This window comes from Herpailurus yagouaroundi, unplaced genomic scaffold (genome assembly GCF_014898765.1).
Source record: "Herpailurus yagouaroundi ecotype Mexico unplaced genomic scaffold, PumYag 77, whole genome shotgun sequence".
NCBI lineage: Eukaryota > Metazoa > Chordata > Mammalia > Carnivora > Felidae > Herpailurus > Herpailurus yagouaroundi.
This window is the reverse complement of record NW_024412388.1, coordinates 69,312,751-69,325,307: the sequence shown is the minus strand read 5'-3', so window position 1 is coordinate 69,325,307 and position 12,557 is coordinate 69,312,751. Positions and strand designations below refer to the sequence as shown.

General features: G+C 35.2%; 1 protein-coding gene across 31 annotated transcripts in view; it reads right to left on the bottom strand.

Annotated features, from left to right (window-relative positions):
• The window catches only part of ADGRL2 (adhesion G protein-coupled receptor L2), a 631,449-nt gene that overhangs the window by 66,099 nt on the left and 552,793 nt on the right, over nucleotides 1–12,557 (bottom strand). The gene's annotated exons all lie outside the window — the stretch shown is intronic.

The window sequence follows — 12,557 nt, the reverse complement described above, 5'->3', positions numbered from 1 at the left end:
AAAGGATTTAACTGACTCAGGAAAAGTTTTGTCATTTTTTAATGAAAATGACTACATTCTATATAAGTGCCTTGATTTTTTTTTTTTCAACGTTTATTTATTTTTGGGACAGAGAGAGACAGAGCATGAACGGGGGAGGGGCAGAGAGAGAGGGAGACACAGAATCGGAAACAGGCTCCAGGCTCCGAGCCATCAGCCCAGAGCCTGACGCGGGGCTTGAACTCACGGACAGCGAGATTGTGACCTGGCTGAAGTCGGACGCTTAACCGACTGGGCCACCCAGGCGCCCCAGCCTTGATTTTTTTTTAATCAAGAGGCAAGAAAACACTGCTATTCTTTACCTGAAGTGAATTCTTTTGGCATAAAATCTTTTACATATTTTACTACTATGATTTCCTCATCAAAAATTTTCAGCTAAATCCACTTTTCTTACATTACTTTTATTTTAAAGCAATCAATTTTACTCCTGCAACTTATGAAATATTTTGGTAGTAAAATATGTGACATAGCTCTTAAACAAATGTATAGGAATGCCTTGTGTAAAAGGAGACGCAAAAGAATGAGTACTTATCTTAATAATACAAATTGAATAAATTAATGTTGGAGCAGAGTATATAGAGTTAACATTTCTCCAAAAGGTCAACAAAGGGAAAACACTGTCATTCTGAAAACAAAGTGCTACATAATTGTTCTAAAAGGTATGGATGCTTTTATTATCTAGTTTTAATGTTGCATCCCATAAAAACCATTATCTGTGTTTTCCTTATGTTGTTCTTGCTCATCTAGAAAGATGCACCAGAACAGACTCCTCACAGAAATTACTATGTATATATCTTGAACTATTTCTCTCTTAATATGAAGCACCATATGAAGGACCTTAAGTCTCTGAGGCAGAACATTTTTAGAGCTGAGGACACTAGGCTACTAGTGTTGAACTGCTGTTTTCCATCTCACAGCGGTGCTCTCTATACAAGTCTAAGAGTAGCAACTTGTTGTCCTGTACTTAAGTGTGAGGGAGGCCAACACATTTGCAGGAAGCATCAGGTAAGGAGGAGGTACAGAGAAGGCCAACACATAAACTATGCTGGCCAAACAGTATAATATACTTTCTTCCCTGATTATCCAAACCGGAAGTGATCTTTGTCTCCTTTCCCTATGGCAGGAATGGTCTATATAACTAATTTGGCAATTAGTCATATTCTACTTTGTGTCATCTCTTGTATAATTCACATTTTAGTTTTTATTTAACTTGGTAAGTATGTTCCATGTTTAGAATTAAGTGATATACTCGTTATGTTTTGTTTACATTCTTTTGCAGACAACCCCTAAGAGTGCTGGGCACTTACTTGTATCAGGTCTTATTTCTAGGACACTAGTCTTCCCTCTCCAGTTAGATGTTGTTAAGTTTCTTTTAAATCCACCAGAATGCCCAGTCTTGTTTACAGCAACAAGTACTCACTCAATAAATACTTTCTAAGTTAGAATTCTCACTCTTCTATTTTTTTATTCAGGTTTTTTTTTTCTTTTAATCAAAGGGACAACTCAAAATGTCCTGTTGATACATACTAGTTGTCATTTCTTTAATAAAAACTGTGGAAATTTTGTACAGATGTTTACCTAACTGTTCTGAAAGACAAGAGATGAAAAACAATAAAGGCAAAAAGCTGGAACCACAGACTCATGGGATACTCTTAGCAGTAGAGCAGGTGTGGAAGGCTAAAAACAATCCTTAATACCTATAATCTGAATATAAATAATTGAATTCATTAGAGACTCTATAAAGAGGTGGATACTTTGTGGTTCATACACTCTCAAAATTAATGGAGTCTCACCTGACTGATAAATAATATGGCAAATTTCACTGGCTTACTTATGATAAATCAGAACTAATCTTTAATCATGACAAAATATTCATAATCTAATCCTTTTATCAAATTGACTATCACTGCAGGAGTCTCATGTGTTTGCACAATTAAAAACCCCGTGTTAGCTGTATATAATAAGGCATTACATTTGATGCAAATCCTTTTCTATTGAAATAAGTGCCAAGCTGACAGCAGGAAGTAGCTGATAAGAAAGCAACAAGGCATTGCTCATGGCATTCTTGATAACTGAACACCTACCTACTCATAAGCATTCAGTCTTCAGCATATTAACCCAAAGTGCTCTTTTTCTAAAAAAGCACAGATCAAGGGAAGTGTCCTCTTACTGCAATTCAGTCTCAAGGGCAAGAAATTATCTATAAATAGATAGATGACAGATAAAGAGAGATAGAGAAATAAATAAATAGGTAGGAAGGAAGGGAGGGAGGGAGGGAGGGAGGGAGGAAGGGAGGGAGGGAGGGAGGAAGGAAGGAAGGAAGGAAGGAAGGAAGGAAGGAAGGACACGATAATTTAATATCCACCTGTGATTCTGGCACTAGAAACAGCAATATAAGACATCATACGCTATTACATTCTAGGTGTAGAAATACCTACAATTTTGAAAGCATAGTAATACCCTAAATAAGCCAGACCAAATAATATCTATGCAGAAGAAAATGAAGAAGTGGATGTGAAATTGTGTATTACAGTTCTCTGCTATAAAAAAATGAAGTCGTCGTTTCAGAATTAATACGAAGGACCTGAGGCCCTAGTGTCATTTGCCATGTTCACATTACAGGGTTAAAAATGTATTTTTTAAATACATGGTATAGAACTATTCCATATTTTGAGAAACATAAAGAACACAATCTTTGAAAGATCCTTTCTTCCTTAGCCTAAGTACAAGGGGAGAATTAAGAATGTCCAAAAGGAAGAAGCAAGCTGGTAAAATGCTTCAGAGTATAAAAGTTTGAGAGGGTGAGGTCAGAAGTTGAATAACTCCCTAAACAGAGCTACTCAGTATTCCCTCAACATATAGTATATCTTCCCACCTCAGGATATTGCTCATCACTTTCCCTTCTTCATCAGGTTTTGGAAGTTTATTATGCTGAGAGATTTGGTATCATACTTATTTCTGTACACATCTCATCTTCTTCACCAGACTACATCTTTGAGGGGTTCACGCTCAGTTTAAGAATCCCCGAAATATGTGCAGTGACTAATGCTGTGTCTTAGTCTAAAATTTATTAATTCTATAAACATCAGTCTGTAGGCTTGCAAGTATATATTCTTACCAGTTGTTCATAAATACCTTTACAGTGTTCGGCACATTAGCTTGTACATCCTGCAGCTCAGTAATTATTTGGGAGCATAAATCAATGAATGAAAGATAAAATACAATTTTCAGAAGTCAAGCAGAGTTCCATACCCATAGGACAGAAACCAAATTAAAACGTTTCTGATTTACATGGTTTGTGTAAGTTTTTAAAAACTACAATGAAGGCAGGGCCTTCCATTCCATGTTATATTCCTAGCCGGAATTAGCTTCCTATCAGTAACTTGTCTGAAAGGCTCAGTTCGTTGTGACCTATAAAATGTTAGACTCAAGAGCTTTAAAATACCGCTAACACCATGTACAGGCTTGGGAGTACAGGGCTGTGTGTTGTGAAGCAGCAACGCCACGCCGCTGAAAGCTGACATGCAGTCTTGGGCCACAGATATAAACAGGGTAAGCATATTAAATAATGGATGCCTAGGAAAACATCTTTATCACTGCAGACGAAGGGCAAAAGGTACACCTTATTACTTCATTACTTCATTATTACTTAAGACCTATTAAGCTAATCTAAGTTTTTTACATGTCTTAGTTAGACAAATAGGATATCTTAATTTAATAAACTGTATTTGAGGTTGCATAATTTACAGTGTTAGAATTATTTTTATTTGCAAAAAAGTATTCTAATCCTTAAAATACTACACTCAACGCATAACATTACATATTTTGTTAGGAATCACAATTTATTAAGTGTATTTGATATATCATCATTAAGAAAAGAAACACGAGAAGAGCTTTGCGACTGCTCTTATCTTTGGCCCTTCAACTTTCCATTTCAACAACCTCGTTAAGGTCAAAGTGTCATGAGAATGTCTGCCCACTTTTAAATCTCTACAGTCTGGGCAAGGCAAAATCTTTTGGGTTCAATCAGGAGTGCTTTCTTTTTGTATTCAGCTAAAAAGCGTAATAGCACCACAAAGGTCGGCATATTACCTTTATTAAAGAAAAAGGATCACATGACAAAGATAAAATGCCACTTGTAGACCTGAATTGGGCAATTGGGGGGAGTGGTTAAAACTACTTTAGTGTTTGGTTGCCAGATTCCTACAATGTATGTAACCAGTACCACTGACAGGACTTGTTTTTATATTTATCATCAGTACCTTTCTCAGGTTGGGTAACATGGGAAGCAGAATTTGGGGCAGAGATCTCTGGGAGGCTCACAGCTCTTGGAACTATCAGGGAAGCGGGACTGGGGAGAAGTCTAATGCAGTTGCAACAAAGGCCCCTCAAATTCCTCAGGGAGGGAGCTCTGGAATCGGGAGGGCCCTTCGGAGCTGTGTCAAAATGAAGCAAAAGATGAGGAGGCAAAGCCTTTGTACTTTGGCATTCGGTGAGGGCTGCCTCTGGGGAGAAGGGTTTAAGATCCCTTCAACCCGGGTCCTGGGCGGGGACTCACAGAGAGCCCATCAGCAGGCAACAGCCTTGGCAGCTGAGGGAAAGAGTCCCCCATCCTGAATGGGGAATCCGAGGGCACACCACGACAGCCACTATAACACTGTACTTGTACAGAGTTTAATGAATTGTTTTCAAAAACAGTTCTTTTAACGTTACTTCTCATTTTCACAGATTTTATTGTATTGCATCTTCTTGTACACACTGACATGTCAATCCTGTTTACTAAGCGATATTCAAAGGGTTTCCTATAGAGCAATGAACCTTAACAGGCAGCTTTTAATTGGCCCACATAGGCAACCGCATTACTATTAATTCCACAGCTACGGCATAAAATAAAACCATTGCTTCTCAAACTCTAGAGCAATTAGACCTCTCGGCTATTTGGCTAACTCTGCTTCATGATACCCAATGCAGTTAATTATATTTTTTGATGTTAATAGTCTCTGTCAGTCTCAAGCATAGCTTCTCTTTGATGAATATTTAAATTATATTTGAATAAAAAATAATCTTGGTTACATTTCATATTCAGTAATCATCACAGCTTAATAAAGGTCTACTCGTCAAGGGTGGAAATAAATGGCAATGCACATATAAAGGTCTCAAATCAACTTATCAGATAATGTATTTGTAATGACCATTATCTATCTTTCTGTCTAACATACCTGTTTATTTACATTTCCAAAGGGTAGAGTCTCATTCACCTAACAACCCACAAATAGATTTCAAAAGTTACTTATAAACATTCTTTTAAATTATATATACAGAATCCCATGAATTAACAATGAGAACATCTTAGGACTGGGTCATAAGATAATTTAATGTATGAAAAAAAATACGAAATTATAACATGTCCTAGAAAAATTGGCATACTTTCCCTTGCCTCCTCTTGATGCATTGTTTTGGAAAATTCCAAGAGTAGTAAGAAAAAAAAAAATGTTTGATTTACTAAAAGACTTTTTGATTACGGATCTTATGGACCTGAAATCATTACTAAAGAAAAGTAACTTAAAAGTCATATTTTTCCTCCATAAGATTCTTGGCTGCGATAGGAGTCTGGGGTGAGGGTGCAGGAAACTTCCAAATATGGGGAGTGGGAAAAATGGAAAAAAAGTATAAAAGCAAAGCCCATTAGTATCATTTCTTAAAAATTTGTTTAAACCTTACTCAACTTAAAATTCCCTTAGTTTAAGACTCATAAATATGGAGAACAAACTGAGGGTTGCTGGAGGGGTTGTGGGAGGGGGGATGGGCTAAATGGGTAAGGGGCATCAAGGAATCTAGTCCTGAAATCATTGCTTCACTACATACTAACTAATTTAGATGTAAATTTTAAAATATAAAAAATAAAGTTAAATTACAAAAAAAAATGACTGAGTCATCAAGAAGTTACTTTTAGAACTTCAGATCTATCATTTGTAACATGTTTTGAGAAATTAAATAAGATGTTTTGGAAAGTGCCTAAAAAAAAAAATTCCCTTAGTTTAGGGGCGCCTGGGTGGCTCAGTCGGTTAAGCATCCGACTTCAGCTCAGGTCATGATCTCTCGGTCCATGAGTTCGAGCCCCGCATTGAGCTCTGTGCTGACAGCTCAGAGCCTGGAGCCTGCTTCAGATTCTGTGTCTCCCTCTCTCTGCCCCTTCCCCAGCTCACACTGTCTCTCTCTCTCTCTCTCAAAAATAAATTAAAATTAAAAAAATAAAAAAAAATTCCCTTAGTTTAGCCTACATCATAACAGAAAGGTTTTAAACAAAGCATTTACTTAACATAAACTATCAGAATGTTTTTAAATCTTAAATCTTTTATTTAATGAATAAATGAATGTTTTGCTATCTATTTAATTAATGCCCCTTAATAAATTTGTTTGTTAAATTTTTAATTTTTCACATTCTCATCCCAAATTCTAAATCTTTAGAATACAATGGAGACACAATGAAAAAAATAAAAATAAAAAAAGATACGATGAAACGTCCTGAAGTATATAGATCAACTTATGACTGTCGAGTAGAGGACTGACAATTTCTCAAACTCATCACATTATAAATAAAAATGGTAAGGGCAGATTAAAATTTTGGGAGGTCCAAAGCTTATAAAATTTAAAGGTACCACTTTAAGGGGAATAAAAACCAGAAAAATTTCAAGTGGAAAATAAGGTGCCAAAGTGAATAGTTATTTAGAAAAAAAGAAAAGAAATCACGATAAACAACACATTTGTAAAAGCCAACAAGCATCACAAGCAACAAAATCCAGAAAACTGAAATAACATTTTAATAAATTGATTGCCGGCATTCCTTCATATTTTGTTTAATATTTTTTCACCACAAATCCTACCATTGTCTCATATATAACAATTTCATACTGTCACTTTCTATAGTTTTGGTTTTCCTCTAGAACAGCTACTCAAAATTTGTTATTTACTACTGATGGTCAGCATACACAAAGTACACGCCTACAACGTCACAGATGCTCATGCCTGTTGAACTCCTACAGCCCGTGTCCCACAAACACAGGTATTCTGGTAAATTCTATTTTATATGCTACTCACTAAAAGAGGGGAACAGCATGTTGCTCTTATAATTGTAAGTACCACATCTGACTTGTTGTCTATATACTCCCTCCAGAATACAAGGGAGAGAACTTCTGCTTTGATTCATTATATATGAAAACCAAATCCCCCACTTACTGTTTTTTACACATTTAATGACTGAAAAGGTTTTCCACAGAGTAGCTTCTGGCTCCATTCACTTCAAACATTACTTTTCCTCCACTTGCCACATATTTCAGGTGCCACAGGACACATTCAAATTGTAATATGACATCTGGCCTTGCACATTTATGCCACAATCAGTAAGGCAATATAATGAATAATAGGAGCAATCCTAGAGGCCATTTCTTCACCAGAATAGCCAGCAATAACTAAACTGTACACGAGTGTCTGCAAACCACATAAAAATACACCACTAAACCCAAACTGAATTTATCACCACCAGAACCTCTACTTAACAGAATCCCACTAGTTCTTGGCTACTCCTAAGTGACCATAAATGAGGGGAAGTGTAACAGAGAAGTCAGAGAATGAAATCAAAACCTTAAGATTGTGTTTAAATATCATACTTCAGCCAACTTTACAAAAACATATGACCCTGTGAGCATACCGCTAGGGGTTCTAACAAAGACTTGGAAGAGCTTGTTCAAGTGAAGGGCTCTGATGTTTAAGATTCATTAACTTCATGGTGAATCCACTTTTAGACAGAGTAGTATTTTCACACATTACAGGTGAGGTCAATAACAATGATGGATCTCTGGTCTGTAAAACTGAACAGAAAGACCACTGCCATAATCTCAAGACAACTTACACAGAGTGACGATCACTTCAGACATTCTCTTTAAGGCAATGGGGAGTGTGGTTAGGTGAGTTCTAAAACTATGTTGGTGTTGGTTGCATATGACATTTGAACAACTACTGGGAGAACGGTGGCATGCATTGGTTAAAGGATACACTTGATTGTTATGTGCAACAAATATCAAGATTACAGAATCACTCACTTTGTATTTCTTCCAAACCTGACTTTTCTTAGAAACATCAGAGATATTAGGTCTAAATCTAATTGTGGAATAGCAAACAGCATTACCAACTGTAACTGATTGCTTTATTTCAAGAAAATACATAGCAAAGTAAAAATAGGTCTTTAAAAACTGTAGGACAAATAAACATGTAATGCTATCAGAAACCTAATTAACCACAATAATTTTCTTAGGCAAAGTACAAAGCCATGTATCGATACTGGTGTTTTTGTTACTGCTGCTCTTGCGAATTTGGTCTAGGTTCAGTTTCATTATGTGATACATAGAAAAATCAGCAACGCCACAATTAATGACAGCTTAGCTGTATTTTTGTCTTCATTTGATAAGTCAATAGAATATATTATAAGCGATACTGATTCACAACTGCTACCTGCTTTTGAGAGGCAAAGCAGGGCTCCTAAACTGCTAGTAAGAAAATAAAGTTAGGATTTGGACTATAACAGTGACTAAGGATTTTTTTTCCCTCTACCCAATAACACACAGGATTTTTTTTTTTTTTTACTGGCCGAGAAATCTCAATAAAATAAAAAGGATTGTTAGGCTGGAAAATTATCAATTTCACTCAAAATTACATTTTGTTATTATTTATTACATAATAAAAATGCATTAAGTAATAAACAGTATATTTTCAGACACTAAAATTATTCCAAAGCTTCAACAAATACATTTAATTTCCTGGCAATAAACATGCTGATAAGACGCTGCACTGCATACAAAAAGGAATTACAAATTCTTAAGTGAAGTTACAAATCATAATTTGTTCATTTTTTATAGTGGTAGAAAAAATGTGCAATATATTACATTTCACTAGCATTTGGCTATGAGCTTTTGGTGGGGAGTGGGGAGAGAAAGCCAAATACAGAGAAAACATAGTGACTATGTCTTGATTTGAAAATCTAATAAATTTCGTTTCTATTCTCTATAACTGTGATTAACTATTTTTATTTGTTCAAAATTTAAAAGGATGCTTGTAAGTTATATTTATACACAACACTAGTAGTATGCCATCAAGGAGCAGCTACATACTAAAAAAGAAGTCACACTTAGGTACAAAACAAAACTCAAATGGGTATTTGAAACTAGTCTTATGTAAGCAGATACAGTGTGCTTTCAGTTATTTAACACTGATTATCTAGTACATTCAGGTAATATAAGTCTAAATTGGACTTTGTTTCTGTCAGTTAACACAATTAATGTTTAAGTTGACTTTGTAAATAGAAACCAGTATTATAGTGTGAAGCAGGGTATGTTCTAAGTGAGATAAAACTACAAGGTAGATAACAATATATGTACTATTAAAATATCACTGTAATCTCATCTGAAACAGCTTTCAAATAAGAAAGCTGGAGTAAATGATACTCAAGGCTATGAAAGGGATTATGAACAGAGTATTTACAATAATATTAAAATCTGTATGTCAAATCAATGTTTACATTTGCTTTTATTTCTTCACCTCTCCACTTTGGTTTCAAAAATAAAGATAACTTCTAAAAATAAAAACCAGGGGTGCCTGGGTGGCTGATTTGGTTAAGCGTCCCACTCTTGGTTTCGGCTCAGGTCATGATCTCATGGCCGTGAGTTCAAGTCCCAAGTCAGTCTAGTCTGTCCCACCCCTGCTCATGCTCTCTCTCTCTGAAAATAAATAAATAAACTTAAAAAAAATAACAAAAATAATAACTGAACCAAAATCACTAGAGTTGAAATAAGGTAGGTTTTTCCTTTTAAAAACCTAACTTCTCTTTCCCTCATCCGCCCAGTATCTCTCCAAAACCAAAATCAAATTCAGACTTTTAAGGTATTATTCAAACCTCTTAATTCTTAGGAAACACTGAAGATCAGTAATGTTTTGTTCATAGGGAAAATCGTCCTAGCTTCCTTGACCAAAAGACATAACAACCCACATATTAACCATAAGTACCAGAGAAAACTGTTAATTCACACTTATTCTCTTAGTACTCATTATCCAGTAGAATTGTTGACTAATTTTCATTTTAAAAGGAGAAACAGAGAACCCTGTAGAGCAGAATCTTTGATGTGACACTGTTTCTTTCTTCTACATTTGATAACCAGGGTTGTAAGGGATATTTGTTATTTGTCTTCTAAGCCATTTTACAATTTATTAGTCTTTCTTGCATAGTAAATGTGAATGTTTAATATGTTTCATGTTTATTACTGCCACTAGTCTCCTCTTCCTATAATGAATGCTTTGGTTTAAATGCCCATTGGTAAGTGACATGCAAAGTATGTGTCCAATTAGATATACCAATTAGAGCTTTAATGGTTATTTATTACTATACTCAGGTTCAAGAGTCTATACTAGTAACCTCCCAATCTTTGGCCAAAGAGAGGTGCTTGTGATTCCATTAGGTGTCTTAAAACAACTCGGCCAAAAGTGAAGAATTCGTGGAAATCCATCACCTAACAGAAAATAACTTAAGTACAATGCACACAGATGATGAGTTAGTAGCATCTGAGTTATTCATTTTTCCCCAGATACATTTCATCTTAATGGACAAAATGCTGATAAATCTGACACCACAGATAGATAAAAGCACTTGGGATAAGCAGCGTAAAGGTAAGAATATAGTTCTTCAGAAATGGCAGGCTTAAATTCTATGAGAATGAATAGGTTCAATGAATAAACAGACTAAGCAAAAGTATCCCTGACCAGTAAGTATTTACAATCATGCAAGAATAAAATACACGAACCCCCAGAATTATAAAATTATAAATTATAAAATTAAAATTATAAATTATAAAATATCAAATTAGGTGAAAAAGCAGATTTGGCTAATTTTTTTTTCTTCTAAAAAAGTGCTGTTAATAAGGATGGGATATGAATATCTTAGAAAAACAGGTTTTAAGTATATTGTTACCTGTAAAGAGAGATCAGGAGATAAAAAAATAATTAAATAAACTCTTTCTATAAGAAAGCTCTGACTTGGATACAAGCTTCTTTATGAAGACCGAATGATCTAAAATGATATAAAAGTTGAGAGGGCGGTATGTCAAGGAGAGGATATCCACACTGACATCTATAATCATGAAGTCTGCCAGAGGACACTAGCAGAATTGTGACTGCATTTTGGTGGATTTTCTTGGTAAATTCCGAGAAGCTTCCAATATTCATCAGTTGTCATAGGAAGGTTTTGTATGACTATGTGTATATATCTTTTCAATATTTTATACACAATATCTTATCAGTATAGTTGAAAATAACAGAAGTGGATTTTTAAAGTCTAGATAGCAGAATTAATGAGATTAGTTATTATTATTTAATAATAAATTTTCATGTCATGAAGATAGTAATGAGATTCTAGGTATTAAACGAATTGAAGTTTCAGCCTTTATAGCAAATAATTCAACCTTTTTAAAAGTTCACAAAGTGAAAAAAGGCCTATCATGTTACCACTTCTTCTCAAGGATATTTTTTAAATAAGTGAGGAGAATATATGTGCTGTCGTGTAAACAAAATGTACTGAATGCAATGACAGTTGTTACCGGATGTAAAGAAACAGAGCCAAAATATGATGAGTCCCAAGTTCCTCAGCAGTCTAACAATGTTATTCAATAACTCTTTTAAACAATCACGTATGTCCCCACCACCCACCCCCAAAGAAAGTCTATGTGCCTTGACTGGTAGTAAGAATTAAAGGTGGAAAGGCAGAGGGAGAGATCCTCATGCTTACTCCTAACTAAGGCAGGCATGGTCCTTTCCATGGAGTCTTACTTCTAACGGCACGCCGTGAATACGCACTAAATTTCCAGACTCACTCTACATCTGCTGTAACGTAATGAGTCATGGAAAAGAAACTGTCACCGCTTGAGCTGCTGTTGGGTTGACATGTTAAGTAAAACGTGATTATGCTTGTAAAGAGTTGGGTGGGACACTGATAGGTTGACAAAAGAGAAATTCAAGGATGGAAAAGTAACTGAATGGGATGTAGGATAGGAACAAATTGATCTGGTTCCTATATATTTGAGCTTACTTCCATCATCCCAACCCTTGTTGGAAAAGATCTAGGCTCTGAAATAAGTTTTGTCACCTACTGACTTAGCTTAATTTAATGAAACTGTACCCAAGCTCTAGAAGCTAGATTTTTTTTTTCCTTTTAAGACATAAGTCCCTGAATAGTGTTCCTACTTTATAAATCTACTTTATAAATAGATATTCTTGATATCTATTCTGAAACTCTATCATGAAAAGCCTAAATGTTCTTTTATTTGGGCTATCTAGACAGGACCAAACCTTCAATATCAACAAGGAAAAAAGTGTACATCTTTTATACTTCACTATTATTTTACTATTACGACTGCTATTAACTTTACTATTGGCTTTATGAGACATTATCTTTCTGTGCCTGTCCTGGTTTCCTTGAT